The sequence below is a fragment of the Grammomys surdaster genome, unplaced genomic scaffold, assembly GCF_004785775.1.
Source record: "Grammomys surdaster isolate TR1022 unplaced genomic scaffold, NIH_TR_1.0 311, whole genome shotgun sequence".
NCBI lineage: Eukaryota > Metazoa > Chordata > Mammalia > Rodentia > Muridae > Grammomys > Grammomys surdaster.
This window is the reverse complement of record NW_021604730.1, coordinates 649,057-657,641: the sequence shown is the minus strand read 5'-3', so window position 1 is coordinate 657,641 and position 8,585 is coordinate 649,057.

The following is an 8,585-nucleotide window of genomic DNA, read 5'->3' as shown; positions in this document are numbered from 1 at the left end:
GAGAGAGAGAGAGAGAGAGAGAGAGAGAGAGAGAGAGAGAGAGGCAGGAGGGGGAAGAGAGAGAACATAGCAAACAAAAATGCTGGGACAGAGAGAGCTTCTTACCCTAAATCTACTATCAAAAAGTTATATATTAACTCTGGGTTGTTCTTTTCAAGAAAAATGGGTTAGAGTTATGTTTATGATTACCAAATTCTATCTACAGTTGGCTATCTCCTCAAGGAAGTATATAAATAAATGGGAAACAGACAGTATTTTTATAAAATGGCTTTATCACATGTTTTAACTGTTGCAATGAGTATATGTTATACTTTACTCAAAATTTGATGTAGTAATATAACTCTACTAAGGGAAGAGAAGTAAAGTATTACAGTCTAACCAGTCATAATATTGACATAATATTCATTCATTGAAAAATGTTTATTGAGCAACTATAATGAGTCAGAACAGTTTTGGATTCTATAAAAATTGCAGTCACCAAAAACCCAGAAATCACTACTCTCCTTAAATCACAAACGTATGGGTTGCGACCCCTTTGGGAGTCACCTAAGACTTTCAGGAAACATAGAAATTTACACTACAGTTCATAGTAGTTTCAAACTACAGTTATGGATCAACAACAAAAATTGTTTTATGTTTTTTTGAATTACCAAAACATGAGGAACTGTATTAAAGTGTCACAGCATTAGGAATGCTGAGAACCCCTGTCTTAAGTGTTCTTTCTGATGGGGAAGAGGAACAATAAGTAAGAGAGATTTGTAATATGCCAGACAATGATAACTGAAATTTAACAAGGAGGTTTTAGTTTAAAGGAATATTAGACATGGAAAGTGTATCAAGAACTCCATTAAAGGTCAGTATTGCCAAAGTCCTGAAAGTTAACTGAGGATCATTTTCATAAAATGAAGGTTTGTAAAATATTGACTCTCAAAACGGTTGTAGGAAAAAAGTAGTACTCACGGGTTTGTCAGTGACTTTGAGATTAGTCTCATTGTCCCACCCCAGTTTCCTTTTTCTCAACCCTCCCTTGTCTTCCCTTCCAACAGTTTCCAATGTTCCCCAGACATTTTCATGTCTATTCTCATGTCATCTGTACTTAAATGATTTTATGGACATATAAAATCTACAATCCACAAATTCGAGAAAACATCTATACTTGCTTATTTGAAATTTTCTTAATTTATTTAATATATTCATCTCTGTTTCATTCATGTCCCTTCCAATCACATAACATTATTGCTCTTAAAGACTGAAAAAAACATCCCACTGTGTTTATAGGACACTTATTTTTTATTATTATTACATGTGTGTGCATGTGTGTATACGTGAGTGCTTGTGCTCACATAAGAATGCTATAGAGCATGTGTAAAGGCACAAGGACAAATTGCAGGTGTTGGTTCTTTCTTTTCAACATGTGGGTCCCAAATTTGAGCTCAGGTCTTTGGGCTTGACAATAAGTGGCTTTACATTTCACAACAGGTCCAAACACATTTTCTTTGAAGATTCCTATTTTGATGAGCACTTAGGTTTATTCCATAACTTGGGAATTCTTAATAGTGCTGAGATAAATACTGATGTGCAAGTATCTCTTGGATAGATTTCATCTCAGGTAGTGAGCCTTAAATTAAATCAGATCTTGATTAATCATTCTCCATAAGCTTTATGCCACTATTGCACTTCCATATCTTGTAGGAAGGTCACCACTGCAAATTGAAAGGCTTGTAGCTGGGTTGGTACTTTCCTTTCTCATTAGGTAGCATGAAAAATACCTTTTAGTACCATGATCATTAAGTAGAAGGAATAAGGAGCTAAGTAAGCACCAGCTTGACTTCTGTATATTCAATACATTGTGTAGATGTTGTCTTCAGCAATAGGGCTTTACCATCAGTTTGTAGAGAGATAACAATAGCCTGGGATTTCTGGGGGGAGATTTCCCTTTGAACCACTTTGGCCAACAACTTGATTAGATGTAATCTGTTTCTAATACTAGACATCTAACTGGTGCTCTGTCTTGCCCATTATTTGACAATGTAATTTAGATCAAATTCACATATATACATATTTTAGGAAACTTCTCCTATATTAGGTTTCCACATGATCCCTCAAATGGCCTTTACTTTTAGCTGTCCCTTTCTATTTTCCCTCACTTCTCTCCTCCTTCTTCCTTCTCCCTATCTCATTTGATACTCCCAACCTTATCCACTCATAACTACCTATTATATTTCCTCTTTCCAGGGAGACTCATCCCTCCTACGTAATCCCTTACTCTATGCCTAAACTCTGTGGTTATATGGTTTATAACTTGCTTATCAATGACTGAAGAGCAAACATACACATGTAAGTGAACATATAATAATTGTCTTTCTGGGTCTGGGTTACCTCACTCAAAGTGGGCTTTATTTAATAGATCTGCCTATTGACATGTAAATTTCATGCTCTCATTTTTTAAATGACTGAGTAAATGTATCACATTTTATTTATCCATTCATCCATGTATGGATATCTATTGTTTCCAGTTTCTGGCTATTATGAATAGAGTGCAATGAACATAGTTTGGACAAATACCAAGTATTTCTGTAGTAAGACAAAGTGACTTTTGGGTTTATGTCTAAGAATGGTATAATTGGATCTTGACATATATCTATTCCTGGTTTCCTGATTGCCAGGAGCCTGCCTAGCCTGGAGTGGTTTGAAGTGGGACACATAATTGGACATAGGTGTAGCTTTAAAGACTGATGATCTCTGGAGTTAATTGTAAAGATTGATGGTCTCAGAGATAGCTTTAAAGACAGATGACCTCAGATCTTCTCGCTCTCTATACTATAAGGCTTGTTGATGACTTATAAAAAGACCTAACATTTATTTTTCTTGCTCATTATGAGGGTAAAAAAACCTCTGGTTTAGGCATAGCACCTGTAGTTTAACAAGAGGGGATTAAGTAAAGGATTAATTCCTAGGGCTTTTTTTCTCTTGCTCAGAAGGAAGCTTCTCCTCTTGACAGATGGGAGAAAAATTTGTGGCAATAAAATTATTTATTTGTTTATTTATTGGTTATTTTAATTATTTACGTGTCAAATATCCCCATTTCCAGTTTCCCCTCCCCATCCCATCCCCCTTCCCAATTGCATCTATGAGGGTACTCCCCCAGCCACCTACCCCCTCCTGCCTTACTGGTCTAGTATCCCTCTATTCTGGGGCAATCAAGCTTCCACAGAACCAAGGGCCTCTCCTCCCATTGATTCCAGATAAGGCAATCCTCTGCTACATATGTAAATGGAGCTATGGATCCCTCCATGTATACTCTTTGGTTGGTGATTTAGTCCCTGGGAACTCTTGACAAGGTTGGTTAGTTGATATTTTTGTTCTTCCTATGGGGTTGTAATCCTCTTTAGCTCCTTCAGTTCTTCCACTAACTCTTCCAGTGGGGTCCTCAGGCTCATTTCAATGGTTGGCTGTGAGTATCTGCAGCTGTATTAGTCAAGTGCTGGCAGAGTCTCTCAGGGGACAGCTATACCAAGCTCCTGTAAGGAAGCTCTTCTTGGCATCAGCTATAGTATCTGGGTTTGTTGTCTGCACCATTTTATTTTTATTTTTTATTTTTTATTTTTTTGTCCCTGCTTTTCCCTTAGACCTAAACAATTCTGGGTTAAAAATTTTGAGATGAGTGGGTGGCCCCATCCCTCAATTGGAGGCTGTGCCTATCTACTGAAGATGGTCTCTAAAGGTATTATCTCCTGTTTGTTGACTATTTTGGCTAATGTTATCCCCACTGGGTCCTGGGAACCTCTTGTTTTCCTGCCACCTGGGACTTTCTGGTGGTAACCCCCAGTTTCCCACCCTACTCCCTCTGCTACATATTTCTATTCATTTTCCTGACTCTCTGTGCTTCTCTCCTGTCTCTTCCCATACTTGATCCTATGACCCTTTTTTTCCCTCTCCCTCCTCTCTCCTTCCCAGGCCCTCCTTCCCTCTACCTCCCAAGATTATTTTGTTTCCCATTCTAAGTAAGATTGAAGCATCCACACTTTGGTCTTCCTTCTTATTAAGCTTCATATGGATGTGAGTAGAATTTCCTCCTCCCAGGGCAATTCATCGCTCCTACCTAACCCCTTACTCTATGCCTAACCTCTGTGGGTATTCTGAGCTTTTGAGCTAATATCTGCTTATCAGTGAGTACATATCATGTGTGTTCTTTTATGACTGTGTTACCTCGCTCAGGATGATATTTTCTAGTTCCATCCATTTGCCTAAAAGTCTCAGGAAGTCATTGTTTTTAATATGTAAGTAGCACTCGATTGTGTAAATATACCACATTTTTTGTATCCATTCTTGCATTGAGGTGCATCTGGATTGTTTCCACCTTCTGGCTATTACAAATAAGGCTACTATGAACATAGTGGAGCATATGTCCTTGTTATATGTTGGAGCATCTTCTGAGTATATGTCCAGGAGTGTTATAGCTGGTAAAACCATTTCCAATTTTCTGAGGAAACATCAATGTTTTCCAGAGTGGTTGTACCAGCTTGCAATCCCAACAATGAAGTAGTAGTGTTCCTCTTTCTCCACATCCTCGCCAGCATCTTCTGTTGTATGAATTACTGATGCTAGCCATTCTGATTTGTGTGAGATGGAATTTCAGGGGTCATTTTGATTTGCATTTCCCTGACGATTAAGGATGTTGATTTAACAGATATCTATAGAACATTTCACCCTAAATCAAAGGGATATACCTTCTCAACACTTCATGGTATCTTCTACAAAATAGACCATATAATCAGACACAAAAACCTTAACAGATAAAAGAAGATTGAATTCTATGCATTCTACTGGAGCAATAAACTAGTTTTATCAAACTAGGAGAAGAGAGTCACACTGGTAGAAGGAAAAACTTATACACAATCAAATATGCAAAAACTCACATAAATTCATATACAAAATCACATACATCTGTGTAATCCAGTTGGGCCCTGGCTACATACTTATCTCATAATTACATACTTACTCACGAAAACATCCATACTTACATATGCATGTGGAGCAAAAGACCAAGCACTACTGCAGAAAGAAAGAACTCATTCTGAATGAAAAATGAACTCCAATCTTTATTACATAAAAAAGGTCCTACTCTTTTATTGCTAAATGAATTAAACCCAATTCTGTAAGAAGAAAACTTTATCCTCTTCAGAAAGACTAAGTCTACTAAGTCTTTTTTGCTATTTAAAAAAAAAAGATGTGTTTTGTCCTATGGTAAGGAAAAATGCCTTCTCTTTCTGGTCTCCCTGCAGCTTCTTTTTCTCTTTCCCTCTGCATTCTGAATATTGCCTTCTTCAGATTTTTAAGTTGCCCTGTAATTCTAAGTTATTTTACTCTGTATTCTCCTTCTCATCTTACTCTCTCCTCCTGCTCTGATGTAACAGTGCCCTTCCTTCCAATGTCATACAATGTAATGTTTCCTAGTCTAGTCTTTTGTATTTTTTCTAGGAGAATAGATTATATGGTTATTCCAAGATCTCCCCTTTCATAAAAATTCACAAATCTAAACTTTTATATAAAAGCAGTTACATCTACTTGAAATCTTCAGAATGGATATCTACTCATCAGCAAATCTTAATCATATTTGTAGCAGGATACTTATCCTGCTACAATGTATTCGCAGTGGAGCTCAGTGATTAGGCAGTAGAAGAGGTGCTGGGAGAGAAAGAGAGAAAGGCAAGGGGAGAAATACAGGAATGGGAGAAGAAGAAGAAGGCTAACAGCCATGGAGAACCAAAGATGAGTCAAAATCTGTCCTGGATAGCAACTTCTATCAAAAGGTTAGATACTGGGTGACAACTCTAATTGTGTGGGCATCTTGTTAATTGAACATTTCTAAATATATAAGTCCTTTAGATAATCATTAAGCCTTAACAGTCTCATTTCTACCATACTGCGAAGGTGGCAGATGTTGTGCGGGGTTCAGTCGAGCTTTGTGGATGCAGCATGGGGGATTGGCAGAGCCACTGCCACGCTGGCGTCTTGTGGGTGTCAGGGCCTGCACATCTAGCTGGCCTGAGCCTCGGTCAGCACTGAGGAGCAGTGGGAACATGGTGGCTGCCCATGAACAAGCTGGACCGGGCACAGTTTTCTAAATATCACCCCCCTACACATATCAGGAAGCTGAAAGCAAAAATGGCTATAAGAAATCAATCATCACAAGTCCTGCCTCAGTGCTGCCATTGTTCTTGTTTCCTGACAATAAAAGGTCCCTAGCTTAATTAAGAGTGTGCCTTCCTGGATTTCAAATTGATTCCTAAGATTTTTCTACATCAGAGCCAGTAGTAAAGACATCTCAACCTTGCTTCACTAACAATTTTATTTTTCCAAATGTTTCCTAAAGGTGACAGTCATTGCTGACACTCTGCATCTCTTAAGTTCTTTCCAACAGAGGTGATTGAATCATTAATCTGCTCTAGCAGCAACAACTGAAAAACATCAAGGATTATTGTGAATGCCAGAGATACTCTCCAGTGAGGGACTGGAAACCATATTACAGTTTTCACATAATTCTTAGATTAAGAGGGATGTGTAGGCAGAAAGCAGAGCACAACTCCATAACATCATGAAGTCCTCTGGACACATGGTCCTCAGGGCTGGGCACACCCAGGCTCACCTATGTGGCTGTGGTAAAGAGTAGGCTGCATCCCATGAGTCCTAAAGCCATTGTCATTCCTCCTTCGTGGCCCTTGGCAGTATACATGACTGTCTCTCTTACTATATCTTATTCTTGAGATAAAAACTTCTTTTGGCAGACTAAAACTCTGAACATAACTTTTAAAACATAGTAAACACTAAGAAAAATAAAAGATCTTACTTGGTTTAGGATTCCCTCTAGGATTTCTATCTCATGTCTCCTGAGCTCTCATCTTTCCTCCCCCATATTCCCCTGTGGTGTTTGGAAAGTGTGCAGCAACTCATAAGCATCCAAAAAGAATGTGAACACTTGAGTCCTACCTGCAAGGTAGGCATATCAGGCACCATGATACCTTTTTCTGTGTCTTCCTAAGGGAGTCTTCTATATTTTCACACTGCCTTCAATCCCTTGCATTCCATACTCTCTCTGGCCACTGAATAATGTTTACTTAACTAAATTTTGCAGGCTACTAGTCATCTCTCAAAATAAAAAGCTTCATGTAGTTTCTTCTGGAACTCTACAAAATGGTAGTGGGCCTGGATTTACACCTGAGTTACAAATTAATGAAGAAAGCAAAATTAGTATTCAGCCAACTTTCATTGCTTGGGTGACATCACTCTCCTTCAGCATTGTGATAGTTCTTATGGAGCTTTCTTCACTTTGTTTTCTCCCACCTAGGTCAGTTTATGCAAACAAAAACTATCCTGTTTAGGACCTCTCAACCTGCTCATCTCTTTATTATGAAATTCTCTTCTCTCCCTGTCTATAGGTTAAATCTTTCCTGTTTCTAAATTCTGTGACAACTCTTACTTTTATTCACTGGCTCTATTTACCCCCCAGAGTTGTTGTTGTTGCTGCTGCTGCTGTTGTTGTTGTTGTTTCCAGAATAGTTTTTCTCCTTATATATTCTTCTTTTCAAAGATCAATACTCTCATCATGAGCTTAAAACACCTACATCTCACTCAAACTCCAGTCCTGTATTTCTGTCTGTCTGCTCTTCTTATCATTCAGAGAACCCCGGTTGTGACATATCATTCTTTCTGAACATTGTTGTAATTTTCTTTTCTTCAGAGATTAAAAATTAGAAGAACAGTTTACCGTTTCCTACTTCATCTCATAGTCATGCTTGTCATCTAGTATATATAAATAAATATTCAATTGAAATGTCTACTCAGAGGTTATCTCTGTCAACCTTTGTGGTCTCTCTTTTTGAAATACAATGACTTCTCTGAAAAGTTCCTCTCATTTCTACTCATTTTACCTACTAATACCAAAGTGATTTTCCTCAAAACAAATAAACAAACACAAAAGATAACAACAATGACAACAAAAACATGTGATTAAGTTACATCTTTTACAAATCTCTAATTTTTTCCAGATCTAAATAGGATTAAGGTTGGGTTTATTGTGTAAAGCTCTTCTGTGTCGCTCATTAGTAAATAAAGACTGCTTGCTTTCTTTACCTTGATTCTCCCAGTGTTTCTGACTGAGAGGACAGGGTCTGATGATCTGTTTAATAAGTTCAGCATAGTAACTAGGTGATGTTTACTAACAGGTGAGTGTTTGCTGCCATGGGCATCATGCCTACGGATGTAATCTACTTCCTCAGCACTGCCAATGGAGTGGGAAAGTTAGTGCAACCATGACTTTTAAATATGGCAAATAGTATTGAAAGTTTCCATGAGAAGTTACTATTCATAATCTATATTCAGTTTCTTAAACCTATTTTTCAAAAAAATACTAGAGTATTATATTAAAGTTCCATACACACATCTTCACAGACACATATCTACATCATGCATATGTTTTTTTTAATCCATGTTTTTTGTTGCTATAATGATATAATGAGACTGGATGAGTCATTTTAAAAATGAGATTTACTTACCCTCACAATTTCAGATGGTAAAATTTAAGA